Source organism: Diplotaxodon limnothrissa, linkage group LG17, assembly GCF_057381915.1.
Source record: "Diplotaxodon limnothrissa isolate DT_005_m linkage group LG17, D_limnothrissa_male_GT1.1, whole genome shotgun sequence".
In the NCBI taxonomy this organism is placed as follows: Eukaryota; Metazoa; Chordata; class Actinopteri; order Cichliformes; family Cichlidae; genus Diplotaxodon; species Diplotaxodon limnothrissa.
Genome location: NC_140612.1, coordinates 36,128,608 through 36,154,415, shown reverse-complemented (window position 1 = coordinate 36,154,415; position 25,808 = coordinate 36,128,608). Strand labels below are relative to the sequence as shown.

The window sequence follows — 25,808 nt, the reverse complement described above, 5'->3', positions numbered from 1 at the left end:
CTTCTTAACAGCTCTCAGTGTTAGCTCAAAGTGCTTACACGACTATGAACCGCTCTGGTAGATCGAGAAGAAACCAGCGAAACAAAAAAAAATGCAAAAAAGTCTGCCATGCTATCGTCAGTTTTTCGCTGCAGAGTGCAGCGAATGTGCTGAACCGGTGGTTTTACTTGCAGGACCTCTCACAAAGCGCAGCCTCTCCAAACCACACAGGCCATTGGAGCTATAATTTACTTAGTGCAGTCATTGCCGAAGTTTACCCTCCCATCCCCTGACCAGCCACAGCATAAGAACCCAATTGTTCTCGTGGTCTGCAGCGACAATGGCTATTTGTGGTCATCCGGAGAAAAAGAAAAGTGAGAAAGAGAAAGGGATTCAAGAGGGGAGAAAGCAGAACCGTGCGATCGAGTAATTTGTACCGTTCACTGCTAAAGATATAGTCAGGGTCAAGCTCAGAGAGAGAGAAGGGTCAGGGTGACTGCCGAGCCCGGCTGGGATCGCCTCAAGGACACGATTTTCCCAACCAGCTCCCGTGCTTTAACCCATCCAAGCCCCCTAGAACAGTTAGAACTGTGTGAGCGACTTTAGCAGCAAGCCTACCAGCCTCCTCTGCCCCCCACCTGTGCCCTTTCAGGCCAATTGTGCTGGCACGGCAGAGGGAGAAATTGAATGAATTAGGCAGTTGGATGTTGCCTAATGGTCGTACTGCACAAATGCAGCCATTCCTGGCATTGTTATGTGTTCGAGTGAGACTGAGAGGGATTGTGCTCCTCGGTCCAGTGCAGGAAAAGCAGCTAATAAGTGACACAATCTGTGGGAATCAGCTCAAACCAAAAAAGAGGACTGAGGCAGATCTTTTCTCCGTTTTTGGAGACGTTATTGATGAGGAGGGAAGGTACAGCTGTGGATTTAAAGCGACATCATGTGAAAGTTTTAGTGCCTCCTGGTTTTAGAAGCGACTGCTTGAAAGCCAAATAAAAAGATCCCATCCTCTCCTCATAAAGTAGCACCGGCTACTGGAGTGTGGCCCCTGCCCCCTGACACAGGCCACATGCCCAATGTGAACACAGTGCCGCTTTTCAACACTCAGGCCTAGAGTTACACACGGCAGCTGCGGCGCACTGCTGTCCTGCTCTCTCTCTCGGGGAACTGACTATGACCTGAGCTTGAGGACACCCTCGGCCCTCTTGGTAATCATTGACCTGTTACCTGTGGCAACTAAGCCACAACGAACCGTACGACCACAGGACTGCTGATAGCGAGGCGATAACGTCGGCGTGTGGATAACAGCGCAGGCATGCGTGCTCACGCTTTTTTTTCTAAAGGAGTTAGATTACGTATTTATATATATTGGGCTGAATTATCAGCGTCACGGTTATCCCTGTAAGCCCCAGAAAATCCCTAACTCCTGTTCATTATCTCCTTAAACAGGGCGTTACTGTAAAAACAAGTATGCTCATCCAAGCTTTACTGCATACACAAAACTTTATACTTTGTGAATACCAAGCACAAAGGCAGCGGAGACTTTTTGACCCTTGATTCTGACTCCAATCTTTGAACTTGTGCCAACTGCCGATCGGACACCAGCTTCCCTGCCAAATTAAAATCTGTCGCACTCAAAGAGTTAAAGTATTCAAAGAGTTGGGTTGCTGTGGCACTAAAGTCTGCCACCAGAGTGACTCAATTTTCACTTTTACAACTGCACCATGAGATGATGTGCCATGTATTACCCATTTGGTGCGCGTGCCGAAGTGAGCTGTTGAGGAGTTTATCAAACTTCTTACACTCGGCATGCTAATCTCAAAAGAGCTTTTTTGCTCCCGTGAGCTAAAAAAACTAGAGATGGTGAAGGGGAAGGAGGTCATGATTGGCGTGCCCCAGTTTGAGTGGTGTGATCGATCATGTCTCAAGTGTTTTTCGTGGTACTAGGTGGGGCGTGGCACTGCACTGCAGTAAGTTTGAGGGCGGGGGTGGGGGCCAGGCCAGGGGTACCATCCAAGGAGAGGAAAGAGCAGTGAGAGGAGGGTAGGTGGAGGAGGGAGAGACAGAGACAGACAGCAGTTTGGTCCTTGACAAAGCCTCCTCCCACTTTTTTTCCACACCTCCTCCAAACTTGCTCCTTCCTCCTCTTCCCTCTCTGTGGCTGCTGTCTTTGGGTACTCCATGCAGAATGGTCTGTGTCTGAGAGCAGTGGCCTGAAATAAAACTAAGAGGGGCCTTGGGCGGTGGAGAATGCTAGCTTTGTCTCAGCTGCCATCCACACTGTCTGGAGACGTGGGCTCAAAGAGAGGGTCTGATTGCAAATTAGAAGTGCCGAATAGAGCACCCTGGCCAACTCCACTAGATTCAACACTGTTTACGCCATCTCGTCTCCTCGCCCGTCCTCCTCGGACACTTTGCCGGTTCGATTTTATGAAAAAGTCCCGTAAAAGAAGGTTAATGGCGGGACTCGGTGCTTTTCTCTCGTCAATACTTTTCACGTAATTGATGCGAGTGAGTGTTCAAATTCAGTCAAATGAAACATTGATGAGTACTGAGTGCAAAAGTCAATTTGGGTGTAAAATTTTCGATGATAAGTGCCAAATACGACATCTGCAGCAAATCCACCAGTGACATTAACATCTCCTAATATTTGTTTTACCTGAAGCTCACTTTATTATTATTGGAGCATTTTTTTTTCTTCCCAGGCAAAGGAAACGTGGGGATTTTATAGTTTCAGGTCCACTTTTGAGGGAAAACAGACAAAAAAGATCATTAATAATTAAATATATTTCCTGTTGAAGGTATTTTATAATTTGAGCATGTTCATTTACAAAATTTAAGGAACTGTGAAAACATTTCTAAAGGTGATTACAAAGAAAAAAAAGTTCAAAAGTGCCTTATGAAAAATGCTTTTCTACAAAGAAAGGACATGGTGAAATAATAAAATACAGAATACTTACATTACACAATAACTTCACACTTCTGTGCTGACCACAATTACTAATATATTATATTACAATGAATATGTTTATTAATATCTAAGAAATTTAAATAACAGGGTTGTATGTGTGTGTGTGAGAACAAATATGAGCCTGAGCCCTACATAAGAATTTGATGTTTCTTCGCTTACATAAAATAATATATTAAGCAATTACTATCGCCTATGTGTGTTAATAAAATATTATCATCTCTATAATATATATATATATATATATATTAGTTATAAACATCACAACTGTAAGTAAAAACATTACCCTATTTTTTTTTATAATTGGCTTTAGTTAATAAAAGTTTACACACAGCCTTTTTTCATGAACTATTGCAGCTTTAAATATGTGTGTGTTTGTCTTAATAATATGAACTCGTGTCACCTTCTAATCCCAGTAAGCTAAAGCCTACATTCTCAGGCCATAGGCAGCTGAGCTGTAACATCTCTCTCTCTCTCACACACACACACTCCTAATCCTATAGTATGGCTCCATGCTCGTGAATATAGGTGTTCTGTACGCTTGTAAATACAGGTTTACGTGCACTCATTGCACACTCTGCTAGTTCACAGTGTGATGCTCCAGTGCTAATGTGCACAGAGCTTAGAAAAAACAACTAACACAAGCAGTGGTTTGATCACGAACTGAGGGACAAACATGCTTCTGTTCAACTTCTGTTACTAGTGTTAAGTTTTTTCCCACAAAATAATCACATTGACATATTTCCACCTGTGTTTTTAATGTTTTTCTTCCTATTAATATTATTACCATGATTTTTAAGGGAGGATTTTAATTAATTAGCTCCCTTAATAATTGACTTTTTGGTCCCCCTTTATTAATTTACATTGAGCAGTTGATGGTGAGGGAGTGTGTTCTTACACATTCCAGAGGAATATTAAAAGTTAATTTTTTATCCTTGCCTTCAGAGAATCTCATTTCTCAGTAACATACCTGAGGAAAAGGTTAAATCTTACAGGGAAGCCACTTTTGTGTGTGTTTACATTATTAAAGAGTGACTGTGCAGAGCTCTGTGTAAGGAGTATAACGTTTAATGAACTTTCCATGTTATTATAAATAATTTTAGATTAAAAAAAAGATTTAGACCTAAAGATGCGCACTATTTATTTTTAGTCCAATCATAAAATTCCCCTACAAACTCTCTCGGAAAACATTTCCCCCCTAGTACACGGACTCTATTACAGTTTCATTTCCTTACATTAAACTAGTATGACCCAGCATGAAAAATCAAATTATTAGCTATTAAAATATCTCCCACGTCCCCTCGCTTTTGCCACTTGGGTTTTTTTTAAAAATTTATTTATTTATTTTTAGCAACTTTTCAAAATGTCGGGGACGTGCTCCAGCAGCTCTGGTTTGACTCATCACCACAGCTGATTAATCAATAAAGTGTCTGTGAGGCAAACTGGCTACCTCAACAAGTCCGGGCTTGTCTGCGAGTCACCTGTGGCGTCGAATGAATAAGGAGGTCTTCATTAACTTGCAGAGAGGACAAAACTGAATGAAGCTCATTAACTGCAGGGAGGGAACAGGTGTGTGAAGTCCCGCTTTCGGGGAGTGTGTTTTAAAAGCTAGCAGATGAAGAAAATGAAGTAGCCTAGCTGTGGAGGTTAAGGTCTAAGCTAACATGAGAATTACATTTAAGTTAATGTGCTGTTAATAGAGCGCCGTTAGCCCGGACGGATGGTGACGCAGCACATTTTGCTTGTTTTGTGGCTATTTTTCTTTAGCTTCACACTTGCAGTTTGTTTTAAAAGCACACACTTTTATGAATAATACTTTACAGCAAAGCTACTTACCAGAGTAATTGTTAATTACAAAAGCAGGGGTGGTGCAAGTGGGGAAAAAGGCATGGTATGTGTGTAATAATTCAAGGTGGGGCATAAAACCTGTGTGCCATGGAAAATATGTGACTTTACAGTGACCTTGGTGGTTGTTTTATAGCATTTTTGTTTTTAATTCTTTAATATTCTTTTACTGTTGTAAATAATTTCGCGGCAGTAATTTGTACTATTTTCAGCACCAGTAAAAGTTGACGGCGGAATTAAAATAGTCTTTTTCACGAGGCTGACAAAAGTTCACGCCAGCAAATAGTGCTTTTTAGGTCCGCGGAGGGGGCAGGAGGGGAGGGAGTGAGGCAGCCCTTAATAATCATCTGAACGCAGGCTCGTTTTTGCTGATATTTCAGAGTGGTGGCTTTTGTTTTTCCCCCCCTTTCCCTTCGTATTTTGGAGTCTTTAAATAAGCAGCACGGCAGAGCAGCCTGCACCGCACAGCGGTGTGGTTGTATAACTCGTGTTTCACCTCAGCTGAACTTGACGCATCTGGTTCACCGGCGGCGCGAGTCGCACGGCGCAGTCTGCTGTGTGTCCCCACTGAACCGAGCTGCATGGCCGGCCGAGAGAGACGCGGAGAAAGAAAGGGGGGAAACGCAACACTTTCGTGACATAGCAGCGGCTCTCGGAGACCGAGTCACGGGATGACTCCTCCACATCTCAGTCTGCAAATATCGTCCCTTTCTTGCTTTTTTAATTTCCTGCTGTTTCGTGGCTCCAGACACAAAAAGGAAGACGAGTCACCGTGGGCTAAAGGAAATATAAAGCCGGCCGACTTGGACACGCCGGAGCAGACCATCCAACTTGAACTTGAGACGAATCGGTGCGTATTAAAATGCCGCTCTATACGTTTATTTTTAGTTTTAAATTTGCGCCAATTGCGTAAAATTACATCAAAGGTTTTGTTTTAAAAGCAAAAGCAATACAGCGTGTGTGAATTGTGGCGGTGCGTCTCCCCTCCACCAACACCCTCCCCAGACTGAGTCAGTGGATATTGACACTGTTATGACTGAAACAGTCCTTAGGGGAAGTTTCCAGCGTGCCCGAAACTGTTTAATAGCTTAAAAAAGTCTTTAAAATTGAGAACAAGTCGCAGACACCTTATAGTCTATACGCGGTGATGGAAATGGTCGCCAGGCTGTAAATTCTCCGTCGCAATACGAGAAAAGAGGTCGCCTTCCCGTGCCCTAGTTTCTGCTAGCTGAGAGGCATAATCTTCCCCCCTTTGTTGTCCCCGATGCAAACACAGATAGGCAGCCGGGCGGATCGCGTCAATCCAGCGGAAAACATCACCGCTCTCCAAGTGATCAGTTTGAAGGATTTGATGGGGGAAAAGGAAAAATGTGCGTTTAATTAGTAAAAACTGCGTCTCCCGGAGCTGTGCGCCCCGAGATGATGAGCGTATGTAAGACCCGAGAACATATGGTAGAACTGTGCGGTTTCCCCCTGATGTGTCACTGTGGTTTCCCCTCAAGAGAAGTTTTTTGATGAAATTAATTCATTGAAATCCGAGAGCAGCTAACTCAGCAGTAGCTGAATGTATTTTTAATGCTCTAAAGGCCCGTTTGGTGCTTCCTGGCTGTGTCTCAGGTGTACACTGAGCTTCTCTAAAAAGACACATGCTTAAATTCCCCGTGAGATATTAGATTTGTGATGCGTTTGATGTTGATTTGTTTGATGTTACACGTGGATGTGGGCAGTAATAACAGGTGCTTTACACTGGCCAGGTAGCAGCACACAAAGTTCTTTTTACAGCCTCGTTCTTTGATTGTTTTTGGCTGAAGATAATCACACAGATTCCTGCTAAATAATAAATAAAGTGGGGAAATCATCGTCCTCTTCTAAAAGCAACTAAAGCAAAAATGCAGCCTGCACATAAAGTCATAAAAGCATGGTTGCTTTGTAATTTGCACTGGGTGTAAATTTATTAAATTTGACTCTATTGATTTAAAGCACAAGTCTCCTTTTTTGTTAGCTTCATACTCAAATTTACTGCTGTCAGTTTATCTTGGATATATCACTCAGGCCACACTTCACCGGCACGGAAACGCATCGCAGGTTAAAGGTTAAAAAGTGGCCCACGCACACCTTAGAGAATTGCCTCTCCTTTCCAGTTCATCTCTGCTCATCTGGCTACATTTTTTTCTTTTTTGCTTTGTGAGTGTATGTGTGCCTGTGTGCTCTCAAGGCTTTGTGTGCAGCCTGGTTGGCCGGTCGGGTAAGATTCTGTTCATTCTGGAGTGTCGGTCAAATTTGCAAAGAAGCAGCAGCGTTTCCCAGGAAAAGATCTGTGTTAGCTGACAAAACACGGCGTGTTGTGCTATTGCCACATTCTCACCATGAAAGAGGAACACAACTGTCAGGAGCCAAAAAATTTGAGCGGGGTCAGAACGACCTCTTGGCTGCAATAGCTTGGTCACAAACAAAATTTTTTTCCCCTCTGTGTCTTATGAGATTTATGTTTATAAGGCACAATCATGGTTATAAACAGGAAAATGTGCCTTTGAGAGAATGCAGCAGAAACACAGGTGGCCTTTAGACAATGGGCCGGGGTTCATTTCTCTACAGTGAGGCAGTGGGACAGAAGAAAGGACATGGCTGTGGAGTGAAAATTGACGTGATTATTTTCAGATTCAGTCCGCCACCCTGTAGCTCTGAGCTCCGTTGTGGGCCATACTGGCAGTGGCCAATATGGTAGGAAAGAAGAAGGCTTGGATTCAGCAAAAAAAAAAAAAAAAAAATTCCTCTCATTTGCTTTCAGAGCAGCTTCATCCTCCCTCCCACACTCCCTGCCACACTCTCATATCTCACGCAATTGATTGAAACCCTAAACGGCAAGATCAGGACGGAGCGCAATCCAGCCTTTCTATGAATAGTTGATTGGACGTGATGGCGATGTGGTGTGTTGTTACTTTAAGGCCATTTCAGGTCAGAGGGCGGGGGGCGGTGGGGTTTGGCGAGGGGGATTTTCGGCGTGCACGGCCGATGCTGCAGTGTGGCGTCTTGTGCTCGCCCACCCCATCTTTAGCTGTTTCGTATAGGCGCGCAGAGTCCTGTCGCTCCCTAATCAGGTCATCTGGCGTTTTGAGAACTCACACATACTCCTTTAGCTTTTTGCCTGAGAAGGGCTTTAAAATGTGTTTGTTTTTTTCTCCTTACCCCCTTTTTAATTCGTCATTTATTTTATCGTGTGTGACAAAGCCACCTTGTCATGTTCTAATCTGCACAGATGGATGGTGTGTTAACAGTAGGTGGGCGTCTGTCACTGATTATTTAAGTTTTCTCTGGTATTAATAATGTGGAAAACCATGAGATGTAAAGTGTGTCACTAGTGTGTGTATATCCCGAGTGCAACAGGCGTTTGTTTGCATGTGTGTTTGTTGCTCTGCTGTGCTTTTGCTGTCCCCACCAAACACTTCACATTTGAAGTCTCTGTGCATCTCAGCACAGGGCATTTAAGTGCTTGACCTAATTTCTCTGGCAGCGAAGAATCCACTCGTGAAGGCCTTCTTCTGTGTGTGTTTGTGTGTGTGTATGTGCGCACGCGCGTGTTGCTCTGGGTGTTTCCTCCTTGCCTTTCTAACAGGAAGCTGATGTGGAGTTCAACTGAGGACAGGGAAAAGGCCTTTTCTTTCCACTGTGAATCATTTGAGAGAGAGAGAGAGAGAGAAAAAAATGAAAAAAGAGTGGAGAGGGAAAAAAAGAGACCAGGCTGCTGCATTGATTCAGCCCTCTGCAATCTGGCCTGCCTCTCTTTCTGTCCCTCTCTCTTTTCACTCTCTGTACTTTAGTGTCTATTTAAGTTTTTTTTTTTGTGTGTGTGTGTGTGTGGAGTTTTTCTGATTCCAGATGAACAGCAGTGTTCTGGAGGGACTCAGGGGTTTATGGAGAGTTCACAAGTCCTGTGAGAAGACTGGGTGAGGGGGTTGCTTTGTGGGTAGGAGTGCATATTCTTCCGGTTCAGTTATAAACTAAGTGCAGCAAAAAGGGGAGGTCCATTAAATACTTGGAAAGCATTTAAAGTATTTTTAAGTATTTACCATACACACACAAACCGGGTTTATCAAGGCCAGTGTCGAGACACTACAAAGCATTTGCCCTTTGTATTGCTGAAAGCTAAAAAGTAAAGAACAAAAGATAAAAGTAGCCAATGAATCTTCTGAGTGATCTGCGGAGTGATAAATGGTACTGTACCACAGAAAAAGAATGACTGGAAGCCGGCGTTATAGATCAACTCGTTGGCATCCCAAAAATGTAATAATTTTGTGGAATAAACGTGAGATTGATTCATTTGGTTTGAAGGTCACTGAGTTTAAATTTGTTCTTAGACATATTTCACGTGTGATGACACTTATTCCAAGAACTACATGCAGACCAAGGCAAATGCTAGAAATGTTGAAACAGCATGACCTAATCTCATCTTCAAGGTTTCATGTACATATTTTAGTGTGGAGGGGTGGGGGTGGTAGGAATTAAATAAGGCCAGATACTCTAACTAAAAACACCTACTCAGCCTCTTTCATGTTTTTTTTCAATACCTTTTGAACTATCTACAGACTATTCTAGAAACATCGTCACACACCCAGCAGCTGCCGAGAGACAGAAATATTCCAGAATACCTGTTTCGTAAGGACTGTATCGGTCCTTCCCATACGGAAAAGAAATAGTAAAAACTTATATGTGATTACTCATGAAAGTGGCCACTTCCATGAGTAAATCATATAAGGATTACATGATTTACTCATGAAAGTGGCCACTTTCGCATTACTTTCATACATTGTTTTAGTAAGTATCCAAAACATACAAGTTTCATTATATAATTTTTCAAGGGATCTTATATCTGTTTTCACACTTATATGCTTTTCATACAAGTTTCACACAAGACAGATAAGATAAGATAAGATAACCTTTATTAGTCCCACACGTGGGAAATTTGTTTTGTCACAGCAGGAAGTGGACAGTGCAAAAGTTATGACGCAAAAATTAGAATACAATAAGAATAAATACAGTACACAGCTGTACAGAATAGAATAAAATAATATACTATATACAGTAGAATAAAATAGAATAAAAATATACAATAAGATAAAAATAGAATACGAATGCTATATACAACTGAGTAAAAATACAACGACAGATACAAACTTTATAAGATTTATGTATATCTTTTCCATATGGGTTACGAAACATTCTATTCATTCTATTCATTAATGAATAGTCTAGTCTGCTCAAGGAGTAGTCAAGGAACCATTTTTTCCTTGTGTTTTAATATCTTGTTTGTGTGACTACAGCAGAGGGGTTTGACTTGCTCAGTAAGCAAGCCTTGGCCGGGTGTCTTTAACCCTTAATTGGACTTTGCAGCATTAGCCCTGAGGCTGTAACTTCGTGGACAGAAAAAAAAAAGCTGAAGTCTTGAATAAATATGTTGAGTCAGCAATTTATTATTGTTGTTATTATTATTATTATTATTATTATTGGTTAGTACATAGTCTATATAGAAAGTGGTCTTCTCAAAATGTTGAGTGCAAATTATATAATTTCAATATGAGGTATGCTTGATTTTGTACACTCCGAGTCATTTCCAATCAAGTCTATTTATGTAAAAAATAAAACTTTTTTTGATAATGCATTATTTATTGTCTGTCTATAGAATGCTAGCAGGATTAGCCTTAGCACTGAAAGCTGGACAGACACTGTTGCCCCTTTTTTTTTTTTTTTTTAAACTTTCACATTATGTTAACTGACATTAGAGGTCGATATTTCATTTTAATCACCAATCCTGTTTGATGAAACACATGAGCCACCATTGAGAGCTAATACTAAATGTAAATGCCTCCATACCTTGGTCACAATTCCAGTAAATCTTTTACAAACAAGCAGGCTATGCCCTCAGTGGTAAAGAGAGAGAGAGGAAGACTTACATTGTGCAGGTTTTTATAGCTGACGTGGTATAAGGAAGAAATAAAGGAACGCGGAGCACTTCAGGACACGCTATCATTGTAGTAGCATGCTGTAATGTAGATAACAGTAGGAAAACTGTTAAACTAACAGTAACTTGGTGGCAGCCCTGTTTTATTGTTAATGTACATGCAACTCTTTTACAGTGCAGAATAGGGCTGCCACAAACGATTATTTTGATAGTCGACTAGTCACCGATTATTTTTGCGATTAGTCGACTAATCACATCATCATCCATTGGACATACAGCGTACAGCTTATTGCACCAGCAGCATCTGCTCTTATATAACTATCATTAGCTTACAGCTTTAAGTGTTTAAGTTAAGTGCTAATTAAAAATAAAGACAAGATGATAGTTTATTAAAGTTTAATGAAGTTTGCAGATTGTTTCGGTGAAGTTTAATAAACTCCTTGCTATCTAAAATATAACAGGACACCGGAGTAAATTCTCGAGCATCTCACACTTCTGATAATCAGCTGTCTGCTTGACGTTTATTCAGCTGTGTAAAAACTATAACTTTAATCTCAGCCAAACCGATTTACTCAGGAACAAATAAAATACTAAAAAAAAGCCAAACAATAACATTTTAAGCTAAGTGACGGCAGTGGGTTTGAAAACGATTTGCCGGGAGTCCGGTGTTCTCACGGCTCTAGTTAGCCTAGCCCCCGGCTAGCTATCGAGCTAGTGGGTAACAGACGTCTCCGAAAACGTCGGAGCGCTTTTGAAAATATGTGGTGTCTTGATAAACTGAGCAGATATTTGAGGTTTACACAGCTACATTCTCGCCTGAAAATATGTTAAACGTTTATTTTGTGACCCGGAAAGAATAATAAGAGTAATATAAAAACTAACTAGCTGCCGCCATTGTTGACAACAGAGCTGGGCTGCGCTATGAATTCTGGGACGGAGCTACTTCTTCTTCTTCGGGGTTTAACGGCAGCTGGCATCCTTGTACATGCAGTGCTGCCATCTTCTGTTTCAGTCCGTTATTACACTCTTAAATCCTGCTACTTATTCCTGCGTCTTTTGTGATCTTACAAAGCTTCAAACGACGCGTCGACTATTAAATCAGTCGTCGACGATTTTGATAGTCGACGTAATCGTGACTAGTCGACTAATCGTGGCAGCCCTAGTGCAGAAACAGTAAACGTAACAAGGCTTCTTGCCAGACTTAATTTCCACAAGTATCCAAGTGTCTGCTTGAGTCCCACTGTAAACTTCATAATCAGACTGAGCGTGAGGCTCCAGTTACACTTTAAAGAAGTTTAACAGGAATGACTCCTTGTTTGTGGTGCGTTCAGTGTCCCTAACCCAACAGCAGGCATCAGGTGATGCTGAGGTCAGGGGAAAAGACTGAATGAGGGTGGGGTTGTGGGATAGATCACTTCTAAGCTGCAGCAGTGTCTGGCGATGCAAGAAAAGGAGACCCTTAGCTCTGATGTGCTTGTGCTCTAGATGCTAAAGAGTGTCCTCCTCCTATAGCAAGGTGTTGTGCATATTGCACCTTTTTAAATAAAATTATATTTAAGTTTGCTCTGTAAAGTTGCATTAAAGTGCAATAACAATTACATTAAAATTGTGGCTAATATTTGATACTACTTACATATTACATCTATCTATCTATCTATCTATCTATCTATCTATCTATCTATCTATCTATCTATCTATCTATCTATCTATCTATCTATCTATCACAAATTATTTTAGTTTGCTTTTGAATTCTTGATAGACAAATATGACGCCCCATAATGGGTAAAAGTTATAGTTTTTATGCTGATTTGAACAACTCAATCTGTACTTCATGAGGTATATCAATGTCCTTTTTTGTATATGAAAATATATGTTAACAGATATATTTAATATTTATTCTTTATGATTGCAGTTAAACACGATTATTTCATGAAAACGAAAACTTATGGTTGAAACAAAGTGTAAATATTATTGTTCTGGTCTTCTGCCATACAGCGACGATATGTAGCAGCAGAAATGTTCCAGTATCGATGTGTCATTCCCAGCTTCTGCTGGCACACTGTGAGAGAACAGCACGCAACAAAACGGTGCACCACAAATCCTAATCAATCACAGATCTCGATCATTTTTTCACAGTGCAGGTTGAAGCAACAGAGTGGCGATCATCCCCAATGCTAATTTGTAAACTGACCCTTTTCTCTCTCTCTCTCTCTCTTTTTAAGGTGCAGGGCAGCACATCGAGGAGAACGAGAACCCACAGGGCCTCAGACATTGTAAAGCAGGTGAGCATACATTTGTTTGAAGGGCACAGAGATCCATGCTAATTTATTCAACACTCTTATGCCTGCTGAAAGGGTAGCATATATATTTTTTGTATTATAATAAATGAAAATCAAAAACATCAATTCAAACCTATATAACTTTTCTGTCTTTGTCCATCATCTCTTTATAATTTTTTAATTATAAAAGGGACGAAAGTTTGAAGGCTGAAATGGGAACTGAAATTTAGTCACTGTGAAATCTGTACTTCGTAATGTCATTGAGGGTTTTCAAGTAGAGTTTGCTCAAGATGTATGCACACTCGAGGCATCTTTCCTCATCTTTTGTGAAAGTCAAAGTGGCAGAGTGACATAAAATGGGATGATTAAGAGTCAAACTGCATAATCAGATTTGAGTGATGAGTCACAGTTTGTCCAACAGGACTGCCGAACTTGGAGATTCCCACTGAAAGCCACATGGGCCTGCCTATAGGGGTGGTTATGTGTGATAACTAATCATTTTGGTTCTGTTCTGTGAAGTATTTGATTCCTTGTAAATCAGAACAAATGACGTTGTCATGCATTTGTTGCAAAACTGAGTTTTCCATGATCTGTGCAAGGAAGGAGAGGTTTTTTAGTTAATAAGGGCACCTATGGTTATCCTTGGGCATAAAGTGCTGAAATAGAAATTAGAAGGAGACGATTCAAGACTTCTTTTGTGCCAAATGAATGTGGGTAAACTTTGAAGGCACCTGAATGAATAACATTCTTGACGAAAACACAAGGGATTACTGGAATTATGTTTGTTTTGACTTGCATAGAATACCACATGGGTGGAGTTGGCTGATTCATTGCCATGAGATCAATATCAAGCTCACAAAAGTTCACTGAGTTTACTCGGACCACTGGTAATGTGATGTTCCTCTTAATCTTGTTTTGTGCTTCTTTTTAAGTAAGAAAAAAACGTCCTCCAAACACTACTGTGTATTTCTCATGCAGTACTCGGCATAGATGCCACAGTACTTACTGACTGTATTGAACAAAGTATCGAACCCTAAAGTGCTCTTGTTTTCCAGCCCCATGGTTAGATTAACTGCAAAATATTTGCATGTTTCACACATCGGTTTTCCAGCACTTTCTCATAATTCAACATGACATGTTTAGCATGTTTGGAAGCATCTGGAGCTTCACTAGAACATGAAATAAAGTTCTGTGCTTTTGAACAGTGCTTGGCTGCAGGATATGCTTTTGACTGGAGTCGGCCAAAAGAGTTCATTATAATTTTCGTTTAGTTGTGAAAGCTCAGTTTGCTTCTGCGTGTGACCTGTGTCCTTTTTCTGTGATGAGTGGAACTAATCCACTTAAGTTTAAAGTTAAAATCTTGTGTAAAAAATTAAAATGAATTGGAAGCAAAGTATTCCAAAAATTAAGAACTTAATGAACTCAATAGGAAGTAGTCCTCTACAGTATAATAATAACTTTATAATGTAGACTATTGATTAAAGCAGTGGTTTAATGTTGGAGCTGCTCCAGGTGTCCGGCGATGGAAATTAAAAGTGTATCCATGTGTCTTATGTAAGCTTCGTGTTTTGTGTAAAAATCTGGTACAAAGACATGTAGAGAGAAATGTTAATGTTAAAAAAAGACAAGTAGAAAGTATAAAAACATGTTTTGGGAGGAGTCAAAGAATAAAAAGTAGTAAGTACAATTTATATGAATATTTAAATAGAAAATCACTAATTATTTAACCTACTGCAGTCATTGTGTTGTGTTATGTAGCGAGCTTTTCAGGCCTGCAAAACAAACTTTAACAGAGCAATAAAAAGTACTTGTAAATGGGGTTAGACGTCTGATCTGTCTCCTCGGTTTCTCCTCTCTCTAAATTTCCTCTGCTCTTTTTCTGCAGAGTTTTAGCTCATGTGTGACCTCTGCAGATGTCACTCCTTATACAGCATGGGCAGCACATCTCAGCTTCATGTTTACACATTGAAATAAATCCCAAGTTTTAACGCTTGTTTCCAAGCATATATATATATATATATGAAAGAGAGAGAGTGAGTTCTGTAGCTGTAAATTCTTTAAATAAAACAACATCTGTACATCAAATTAACCATCAAAATTGAACTTCTACATGTTCACAGAGTATTGGATCTAGGTCGCTACACTGAATTGCAGTAGTTGGTCTACATCCCACTACATCCCTTCTTTGGTATAAAACCCTTCATTTGATAAATCCAGTTTAGTGGAGGTCCAGTAGGCAGCTTCTCTCAGGTCAGGTGTTGTCCATATGTGCGCGTGAGAGTCATCCTCAGGCTCCCACTAATCTCCTGCTTGAAGAAAGGGGATGGAGCAAAAGAGCTCTACTTTATTTCCACCCTAGCATGTTGTATTCTGTTAAAAGGCTAATACTCCAATATCACAATGAGGTATTTTGTTGCTGTGTGTTACGCATAAAACAATTTTAATTTAATTGTTTTTAATAGTTGCTTCTTAAAACATTATAGTGAAGCTGAGCTTCTAATTTGTTTTTTGTTTTTTTTAAACATTCTTACACACTGTGCACAAGAAATAAACACAATAGATGTGTACAGACCGGGGGGAATCGCAGAGACATGGTCTTTTTTAAAAATCATTTTTTAATCCTAGGCTTCCCCGCAGTGTTTTGGCTGCATTCCTTTTTAGCATTTTAACGTTGTTTACATACTGTAGATTTTTGTTTTCATAACCCAGTTGTGGACTGACTCATACAAATATTGTATCTCAGTTTGAATACCTCAGCTCATGCTCTTATTATGAAAAACCTCAATTGGATTGTCTGGCTCTTTTCCATTTCTGAGGCTGTAAATATCTTACTCATACTTTCATTTTTGACATGAACTGTGATAGACTTGATTGTAGTCATTATTGCTGTTACTGATAGAGTTATTTTTTTTCTGTTTATTCATATAATTTATCTGTTATTTAGCCTTTGAGTTGTATTGCTCTGCCACTTTCTTCCAGTCTCTATTCATTTCTTTACAACTTCATTTCCTGTTCTGTGCTGGCTGGACAGACTTAAAAAGTGATTAGTCATTGGGGCACAGTCAGTATCTTTGCGAAAGCTAGAGTGTATTAACCAGTGTGTCATTATCAAGGATGAGTGGTGTCATACTTGATAACAGGAGCAGTTCACGTCCGCTAGCATCCAGTTACAAAGTATTACAGACAAGGTAATTACAGGGTAAAGTTCAGTGCAGTGTAACAGTGTGATTTAGTAAGCACAGAATTACAGGAGAGGTGTAAGGTAATTTTATCTTGTGAGTGTGTGTGTGTCTGTGTTCATGAAGGAGAAGTAATCAGAGTGGATGACTGCTCTCTACCAGACAACTGGAATGAACTGTGCAATGGCAAAATGAATCTCTGTCTGTCTCTCTCTCTCTCAGACTGGGGGCTGCCCAGCCTCCACAGAGTGCTCGGCCACTGCTTCATTGTGGCCCGGGGCCTCATTTGAATGAGCCTTTAGTATGTTGTGTGAACAAGTCAGCGCCATTTGCATTTGTTCCAGTCACAAAGGTTTAACAGGTCAATAGGGACTCCCTGGCAGAAAACTAACACGCTAGGGTAACGTTTTTTTTTCCTCCCACCCTCACATCTCCTCCATCACTGAGGTTGTCAGGCACCTAGTCATCTTGTTCTGAAACATGTAACTGAAACATGTGGTGGCTATACATTTGAAAGTCTGTGTGTGTCTGCTCGTGTATTTGTATATGTATTTTAAGACGTGACTGCTGAATGGAGGGCGCAGGGTCGGAAAATAGAAGCTAATACTCTGACAAAAGTTTAATTAACATACAACTTATAGAGGCAACTTGTTTGAGGAGGGCTGTTTTGTTTCTGAGTGTGTGTAAGTGTGACAGACACCAGCACATTTCTTTTTTTTTTTTTTTGAAAATATTTTTATTGAAAAAAGAAAACAGTACTTGCAGTTACCGAAATACAATCAACCTTTCTTAATTTTCCTAAGTAAATTAACACATATATATATATGAAAAAAACAACAAAAAAAACAAAAAAACAAAACACAACGCCCCCCCCCCCCCCCACCCCCCCACCCCCCAGTCCCACACAGATCAACACAACCATCAAACATATTAGAGGAATATAACTGTAACAAAAGTAGATTTAAACAGGCAATACCTCTAGACTAGCAAAATAAGAGATAAAGGGTTGCCACTTGTGAAAAAATTTGGCTGTGCAACCTCTCAACGTATATTTAATTTTTTCAAGTTTTAAAAAAAACATGACATCTTTAAGCCACCGGGAAATAGTAGGATACTTAGCAGACTTCCAATGCAACAATATTAGACGTCTCGCTAATAGGGATGTGAAGGCTATAATATCCCTTTGTGTGGAATCAAGTGTAAGTGAGCGAGCAGGAATCCCAAACACAGCAATCAGAGGACAAGGATGAAGAGTTACCCCAAGAACAGTTGACATAATAGCAAAATACCTTGTCCAGAAACCTTGTAGCTCAGGGCACAGAAAAAACATGTGGCTAAGGTGACAAGGAGAACCATGGCATTTATCACATTTATTTTCCACTTCTGGATACAATTCAGAAAGTCTAGACTTAGAGAAATGCACCCTGTGTATGACCTTAAATTGAATAAGTCCAAGACGAGCACAGGAGGTGGAAGATCGTATCCTCGTTATAGCCCGTTCCCAAGACTCCTCATGTATTCGAAATCCCAGTTCTTCTTCCCATGTACGCTTAAGCTTAACATTAGAGTGGTTACTAAAAGACAGAATAGCATCATAGAGTTTCGAAATGGTTCCTCTGTGATGAGGAACAAATGATAACGTAGTTTCCCACTGCTGTTCTGGAGGTAAAGAGGGGAAATTTGGGAAACACTTAGCAACAAAATTTCGAATTTGAAAATAGCGAAACAAATGGGTAACAGGGAGATTGTAACGAGAAGACAAGTTGGGAAAACTATCGAAAACACCATCCACATATAAATGTTTGAACTGTTTTATACCCTTGTCACACCACACTGAAAATGTCGAGTCCAAAAGTGAAGGGGGAAACAAATGGTTTTCGCTTAGAGGACCCGAGGAAGACGGCATTACAAAATTAAAGTGACGTCTAAACTGAAACCAGATTTTGAGTGTGTTAAGAACCACCTGATTATCAGTGTACAGAGAGGGTCTCACGGGTAAAGAGGAATAGAGCAAAGCCGGTAAAGAAGAGCCCTTACATGATGATAGCTCCAATTTACACCACGAGGAACCAGAAGATTTTAGCCAGTAGCAAAGTTTATGGATGTGAGCGGCCCAGTAATAGACTAAAAAATTAGGTAATGCAAGTCCTCCACTAAATCTGCATCGCTGCAGCAAAGTTTTAGAGACCCTAGGTGGCTTCCCTCCCCAAATGAAAGAACCAATAATCTTGTCCAGTGAAACAAAAAAATGTTTCGGCAAAAATAAGGGAATTGACTGAAATAAAAATAAAAATTTTGGTAAGATGTTCATTTTAACAACGTTAATCTTACCGATTAAAGAAAGGGGGAGATTACCCCATCTTTGAATATCAGATGTGACCCTAGATATAAGAGGAGACAAATTTGCTGATTTAAGGCCAGCTAGAGAGCGAGTCACGTTAATCCCTAAGTACTTAAACCCAGACGGACTGAGACGAAAGGGTAGATCGGACTGTTGAAGTTGACGTGCTGCCGTATTAACAGGAAAACACTCACTTTTCCCCAAATTCAATTTATAACCTGAAAACGAACTGAAGTTCTCCAGAATACTTAAAACAGCAGGGATGGAGCATGCGGGGTCAGTCATATATAATAACAAGTCATCCGCATACAATGATACTTTATGTGTAATTCCATTACGGATGATTCCCCTGAATACAGAAGAAGATCGCAATGTAATAGACAGAGGCTCGATGGCAATGGCAAAGAGTAAGGGAGACAAAGGGCAACCTTGACGACAACCACGACCCAGCGCAAAATAATCAGAGTAAACATCATTAGTATGAACACTGGCTTTAGGGGACGAATAAAGAAGCCGAATCCAGGAAATAAATTTATCACCAAAACCAAATTTCTCTAAAACGGCAAACAAGTACTCCCACTCCACCCTATCGAAAGCCTTTTCAGCATCTAAAGAAATCACAAGTTCAGGAAGTTCAGATAGACGCTTTGAGTAAATAACATTAAAGAGTGTACGGGTATTAAAAAACAATTGCCGTCCCTTTATAAAGCCATTCTGCTCTTCAGATATAATTCGAGGAAGCACATCCTCAAGGCGAGATGAAATTACTTTAGCCAATACCTTTGCATCGGCATTAAGCAGAGATAATGGCCTGTAGGAACCACAGGAGGTTGGGTCCTTGTCATTTTTGAGAAGGAGCGCTATGGTTGCTTGTGTGAAAGTAGGTGGTAATGAACCGGTTTCCAAGGATTCGTTAAACACAGACAAAAGCAATGGTGCCAATTTACCAATAAATGTTTTATAGAATTCAATTGGAAACCCATCCGGGCCCGGGGCTTTATTAGACTGCATAGCTGTAATAGCTTTTAATACTTCTTCAACAGATAATGGGGAGTCCAATTGCCCCACATCATTAGCACCAATAACAGGGTTTGAAAGATTATGAAGAAATGCATTCATTTTAGCTTTATCCATGGGAAATTCGGACCTGTACAACAAAGAGTAAAATGTTTTAAAGGTAGAATTAATTTCCAAGGGATCTGTAGTAATATTGTCATCAGAGTGTTTAATAATGGGGATCACACGCGAGGAGGCCTGACGTCGTAACTGATGTGCCAACAAGCGACTAGCCTTGTCACCATATTCGTAATATGAGCCACGACTGCGTAGTAATAAGTGCTCAGCCTCTTTGGTTGACATAAGATCAAATTCTGCTTGCAAATCAAGGCGCTGCTTCAGTAATTCTGGAGAAGGGTTCAGTGTATAACTTTGATCAAGGTTACTAATTGCAGCTATAAGTTCTTTAAGCCTGGCATTAATCTTTTTATTAGCACGGACAGAGTAAGAAATAACTTGACCTCTCAGGTAGCATTTAAGAGTCTCCCATAGCAGAGAATATGAGACAGAATCATCCTGATTGAAGGACAAGAACTCCTCAATAGAGCCTGAAATAAATTCACAAAATTCTTTATCCGCCAGAAGGAGAGAGTTAAATCTCCAAAGTGGAGGGCTACGTTTATGGGTAGAAAGATGAACATCCAATAGCAGAGGAGAATGATCAGATATTACAATACCAGAATAGTCGGAAGAATTAACACATGAATTAAGAGTTCTGTCGATGAAAAAATAATCAATCCTGGAATAAGACTGGTGGACCTGAGAGAAGAATGAAAATTTTTTGATTGAAGGGTTGCGAAATCTCCATGGATCAACAAGATCATTCTGTTTCATAAAATCTGAGAATGTTTTAGACATAGATGATTGAGTCAAATTACGAGGACTAGATCGATCCAAAATTGGATCAAAAACACAATTCAGATCACCACCAAGGATAAGCAAATGTGTATTCAGAAAGGGGATGTTACTCAGCAATCTATTAGCGAATTCAGCATCATCAAAATTCGGGGCATATACATTTACCAACAAAACCTTTTTCTGCATTAGGGTACCAGCAACAATGATGTATCTACCGTTCCTATCAGCGACAACATTGGTCAAAGTGAATTGAACTTTCTTATTAATGAGAATGGCCACTCCTCTAGCCTTCGAATTAAAATTTGAGTGAAAGACCTGACCTACCCAAGGGCAATATAACCTATAATGATCCTTAATGCGAAGATGAGTCTCCTGTAAAAATGCTATGTCAGAATTTAGACGTTTCAAGTGAGTAAAAACCTTAGATCTCTTAACAGGGTTACCCATACCTCTGATATTCCAACTAATGAATCTAAGAGGCATACCTGACCCAGCAATGCTGGGGTCTATATTTCCATTAACCATTTACAAAAAGGAAGAGGAAAAAGACCAAACCAAAATGCCAGTGGCCATGAAGAGCCGAAATGGGACAGCCCCCCCCCCCAACCCAACCCTGAACACAAATACACCCCCAAGTCTCCACAGAACAGAACAAAGGAGACAGCAGTGTACCCCCAAAGTAGCAAAAATGATTCACCGAAGTGACTGGACTAATTGTTGTCTAAATAAAAATAAAAGCGAGAGAGGGAAAAATAACCTCTCACCAACTTCTCTACAGCATAACAGTGTGCGCGTAACAGTAAACATGTTTTTTTTAAAAAGGGAAAAAATAAAAAGGAAACCAACCAACCAAAAAAAGATCTCACAGTACAAAATATGACTTCCTCAGAAGGAGAACTTTCCAACAAATCACCGAAAGTGCATAAAATTTAAAAAAACAAAAAACAAAAACAACATACATAAATAGATAAACAATTAAAACAAAAACAACCAAACAAAAAAATAAATAAATAAAAATTTAACAGAAACGAAAAACAACTCAGTCCTATGCAAATCAATGCAGCAAGCTTGGAGAAGATTGTGCCGGACTGGTCCGAAGTTCAAGAGTATATTATATGATCCAGTTTCAATAAATAACAATGAAAATAAAAGGAACCAGCACACCAACAGTACAATAACCAGCACAATGGCCTAAGAAAACAATGCACAGGTGGCGTTAAACCTAAGGAGACCGTGAACCCTTAGCAGCATTACAGTATCAAACTGAGGAGCTAACGAGGCTCACCCAGAAATCAAAGTTTTGACATAATCACTGGCCTCCTCTGCCGAAACAAAGTCCTTCTCGACACCCTTATATGTGATGCAGAGTCGCGCTGGATGAAGCAGGCCATACCGAACACCGTCAATGCCACGGAGTTGCTGCCTGACCGTGTTGAATGCAGCACGAGCCCGTGCCACCCTGGCGGTGTAGTCGGGGAAGACTGAGATGGTCCGATCTCCAACTTTAATCTGTCGGCGTTCTCTAGCACGTCGTAAAATGTCGACACAGTCAGTGTGGTAATGAAACCTGCATACAATGGCTCGTGGACGGTCGCCAGGCTTAGGTGCGGGTTGGAGGGTCCTGTGCGAACGATCCAAAAGCGGCTCCTTCCCCAGATCAAATGCTTCTTTTAGCAAGGAAGCTACGGCGGCAGTGGTGCACGTGTCAGGGCCCTCCGGTACTCCCACTATCCTAACATTGTTGCGCCGCGATCTGGACTCCAAATCTTCACACTTACTTTCCAGCTTGGCTACATGAGCTGTGAGACCCTTGATAGTGTTTTTCATCTCAGCTATATCATCAGAGCAGACAGTAAGTGCGTGCTCCATCTCCTTCACCGTACCTTTTAGCTCAGACATGGTAGCGTCATTTGCAGCTTTATCGATCGCCAGCTGCGTCTTCACCGCCTGCAGGTCGAACTTAATGGTAGACAAAGCATCACCCAGAGTATCCTGAAGTTCCTTTTTAAAGATGTCGGCGATATCTTTCCTCAGCGAAGCCAGCAACTCGACCTTGAGAGCCTCAATATCAGGATTAGCTTGACATGTGGGGGGCTTTGCAGGAGACGACGGCTCACTCGAGGGTGTGGTCGCGGTTTGCAAACTAGGCCTCAGTTGTGTCTGAATAGTACTGCGGGTTTTAACATTTTTTGCTGCCATTTTACGCCGGCCCGCGTAAAACTTCTCAACAAGACAATCCACAAACCAAAACAGGACTGAAAATACGGCCAAAACGCGCGAATAAATAACAATTTAATCGAAATCGGCGGGAGCTCCCAGACTCGCGTCCTACTCCATCAAAGCTCAACCGGAAGTCACACCAGCACATTTCTGTCTGAAGCCCTGCAGTTTTATTTCCCGGTCCTGGAGTATTTAGACTCTAAAATTTTAACATGGTGTGGAACAATATGTGGGAGCTAATTGCACCTCACTAGCTCATTATAAGTGTGATGGCAGCATAAGTGACCATTGTGTCACTTCTAAGGAGATAAAGTAACACCTTCTTTTAAAGGGGCTCTCAGTTTGGTACTTGTCTTCTCTGGGAACACAACACATTATAGAAAAAAGTGCTCCTGTATGTCCAAAACCAGAAATCTCTGTCATGTCGGTAGCATTCATAATGGAAAGTAATGGGGGCTAACATGGAGTCATTTTCTGTGTTGAAAATGGTTGTACAGGAAAGCAGCTAGTAATTGTTCTTATAATACAAGTGATGCAAACGTTCAATGTCTTCTAGGGCTGCCACGATTAGTCGACTAGTCACGATTACGTCGACTATCAAAATCGTCGACGACTAATTTAATAGTCGACGCATCGTTTGATGCTTTGTAAGATCCCAAAAGACGCAGGAATAAGTAGCAGGATTTAAGAGTGTAATAATGGACTGAAACAGAAGATGGCAGCACTGCATGTACAAGGCAGTGTTGCCAACTTAGCGACTTTGTCGCTGTATTTAGCTAGTTTTCAGACCCCTTAGCGACTTTTTTTCTAAAAAAAACAACAACGTTAAAGCGCGTATCGCTTTTACTCTCAACAAGCAGCGGGTGCTGTAATGCAGTCAGTTCTTCTTTTACTCTTTGACTCTTATGCTGTTTTGTGGATCACAAGGTTTAAAACTACTTATAAACACACACACACAAAGTAACTCCACCAGAGTGCCTATTTCGGGTCACTTGCCGGTCCAAGCCCGGGTAAAGGAGCAGGGTTGGAATTGTGACATTAAAAAAAACAATAATTGCTAAAAGAAATTTAATTTGTAGTTCTAAATAAACTCTTAATGCATTTAGGACGTTTTTTACTCACTTTATGTCTCTTCCACAATGTTATTTCTCTCTCCAACAACATAGGTTACAATTAGATTAGCATGACCAATTATGCAAATTAGGCAATGACATCATTTAGCGACTTCTAGCGACTTTTAGGACAACCAATAGCGATTTTCCTTACTGAGGAGTTGGCAACACTGGTACAAGGATGCCAGCTGCCGTTAAACCCCGAAGAAGAATAAGCAGTGTCCAGTATCGTAGCTGTGTCCAAATTCAGGAACTGCATCCTACTGTGCCCGCATTTGTAAGCCGATTGCGTTACAGCGACACGACAAAGACTGTCCAAATTCGAAGACTCCGACAAAAGCGGCCGACAAATGCGTCCTCCTTTTCCCCAGATTTGAAGGATGGGTCCGGGTGTGTACTTCGTGGCCCAACCTATACCAGAATTCATAGCGTGGCACTGCTCAGTTTCCAACAATGGTGGCAGCTAGTTAGTTTTAATATTACTCTTATTCTTCTTTCTGGGTCACAAAATAAACATTTAACATGTTTTCAGGCGAGAATGTAGCTGTGTAAACCTCAAATATCTGCTCAGTTTATCAAGACACCACATATTTTCAAAAGCGCTCCGACTTTTTCGTAGACGTCTGTTACCCACTGCGGTCTTTCGCTACTCAGGTTAAACATGATATAAGTCACTTAGATAACTTCTTTTTTGTATTTTATTTGTTCCTGAGTAAATCGGTTTGGCTGAAATTAAAGTTATAGTTTTTACACAGCTGAATAAACGTCAAGCAGACAACTGATTATCAGAAGTGTGAGATGCTCGAGAATGTCCTTTTATATTTTAGATAGCAAGGAGTTTATTAAACTCCACCGAAACAATCTGCAACTGTCATTAAAATTTAATAAACTCTCATCTTGTCTTTATTTTTAGTTCGCACATACCTTAAACACTTAAAGCTGTAAGCTAATGATAGTTATATAAGAGTAGATGCTGCTGGTGCAATAAGCTGTACGTTTCATGTCCAATGGATGCATGATCTGATTAGTCGACTAATCGCAAAAATAATCGGTGACTAGTCGACTATCAGAATAATCGTTTGTGGCAGCCCCAATGACTTCATATTAAAATATTTTCATTTATCTTAATATTTGCACAGAGGTTCTCGTATTGGCTCTTTTTTTTGTGCCAGTAATCCTATTTTGGGAGAAGATCTAGAGAGAACAGAGTATTTCTCATTAAAGATTAATTGTTATTTTTGGAAGGATAGCAGAAGTGACTTTTTATGGCTCTATTTTCTTCCCAGTGTAGCCTCTGTCGCTTGGGTCTTTGACAATCCAAAATCAACAGCACAGTGAAACAGTATTTTTTTTTATTGACTACAAGCTTACATGTACTAAAACGAAAAGCTTTAAAAAAAAAAAAGTTATTTTTGTACAAATAGTGGGCTGTGCGCTTGAAATAATAGACTAATGCTGGTCCACCGCAGAATTTCCATCCACTTTATGTGGGTTTTAAGTGCAGTCAAAGCAGCAGTGTGTCCCAGTCCTCAAAAATATTGTTATGCATTTAAAATGTCAAAAGCTTCATTCCTCGTACCAGCCAAGGGTCCTGCTTTAAGACAGCAGACAAGCCAGCAGCCTCCTGATAGCACGGCAGTCTCCTTATGCCGGTTTTATAGATCCTGAATTAGCTAAGCTTCAAGAATCTGGATGAGTTGAACATCATCATCGGAGATTGCATACAAGGCTCCGTGTGAATATCTGCAATTTTCTGTGATCACGTAGATTAGTCCCCACTGCTATGAAACTATAAGGACACCAGCTATGTCCTACACACAGACTCTACAACAATAAAAAAAAATCATATAAGAACAAGGTGTCTGTGGTGTGTGCAGGGGAATGTAATCCCTGCCTTAGTCTCAAAGACGTGGCCAGAGGCACAGACGGTCGATGTCATCGTGATCTCAAAAACTTATTCTTTTTTCATGTGTAATTTATTCAATAATAAATTACAAATGTACAGAATTTCTCAC

General features: G+C 40.5%; 1 long non-coding RNA gene across 2 annotated transcripts in view; it reads left to right on the top strand.

Annotated features, from left to right (window-relative positions):
- The first annotated feature begins 4,418 nt into the window (after window positions 1–4,418).
- Window positions 4,419–25,808, top strand: part of LOC146615361 (uncharacterized) — a 42,114-nt gene continuing 20,724 nt past the window's right edge. The window contains exons 1-2 of one of the 2 annotated variants that reach the window (XR_014907021.1): window positions 4,419–4,516; window positions 12,971–13,030. This is a non-coding gene — a long non-coding RNA (uncharacterized LOC146615361). Of the gene's footprint in view, window positions 4,517–5,124; window positions 5,643–12,970; window positions 13,031–25,808 lie in introns of those variants that run through there. The other variant, XR_014907022.1, reaches the window with a different exon arrangement.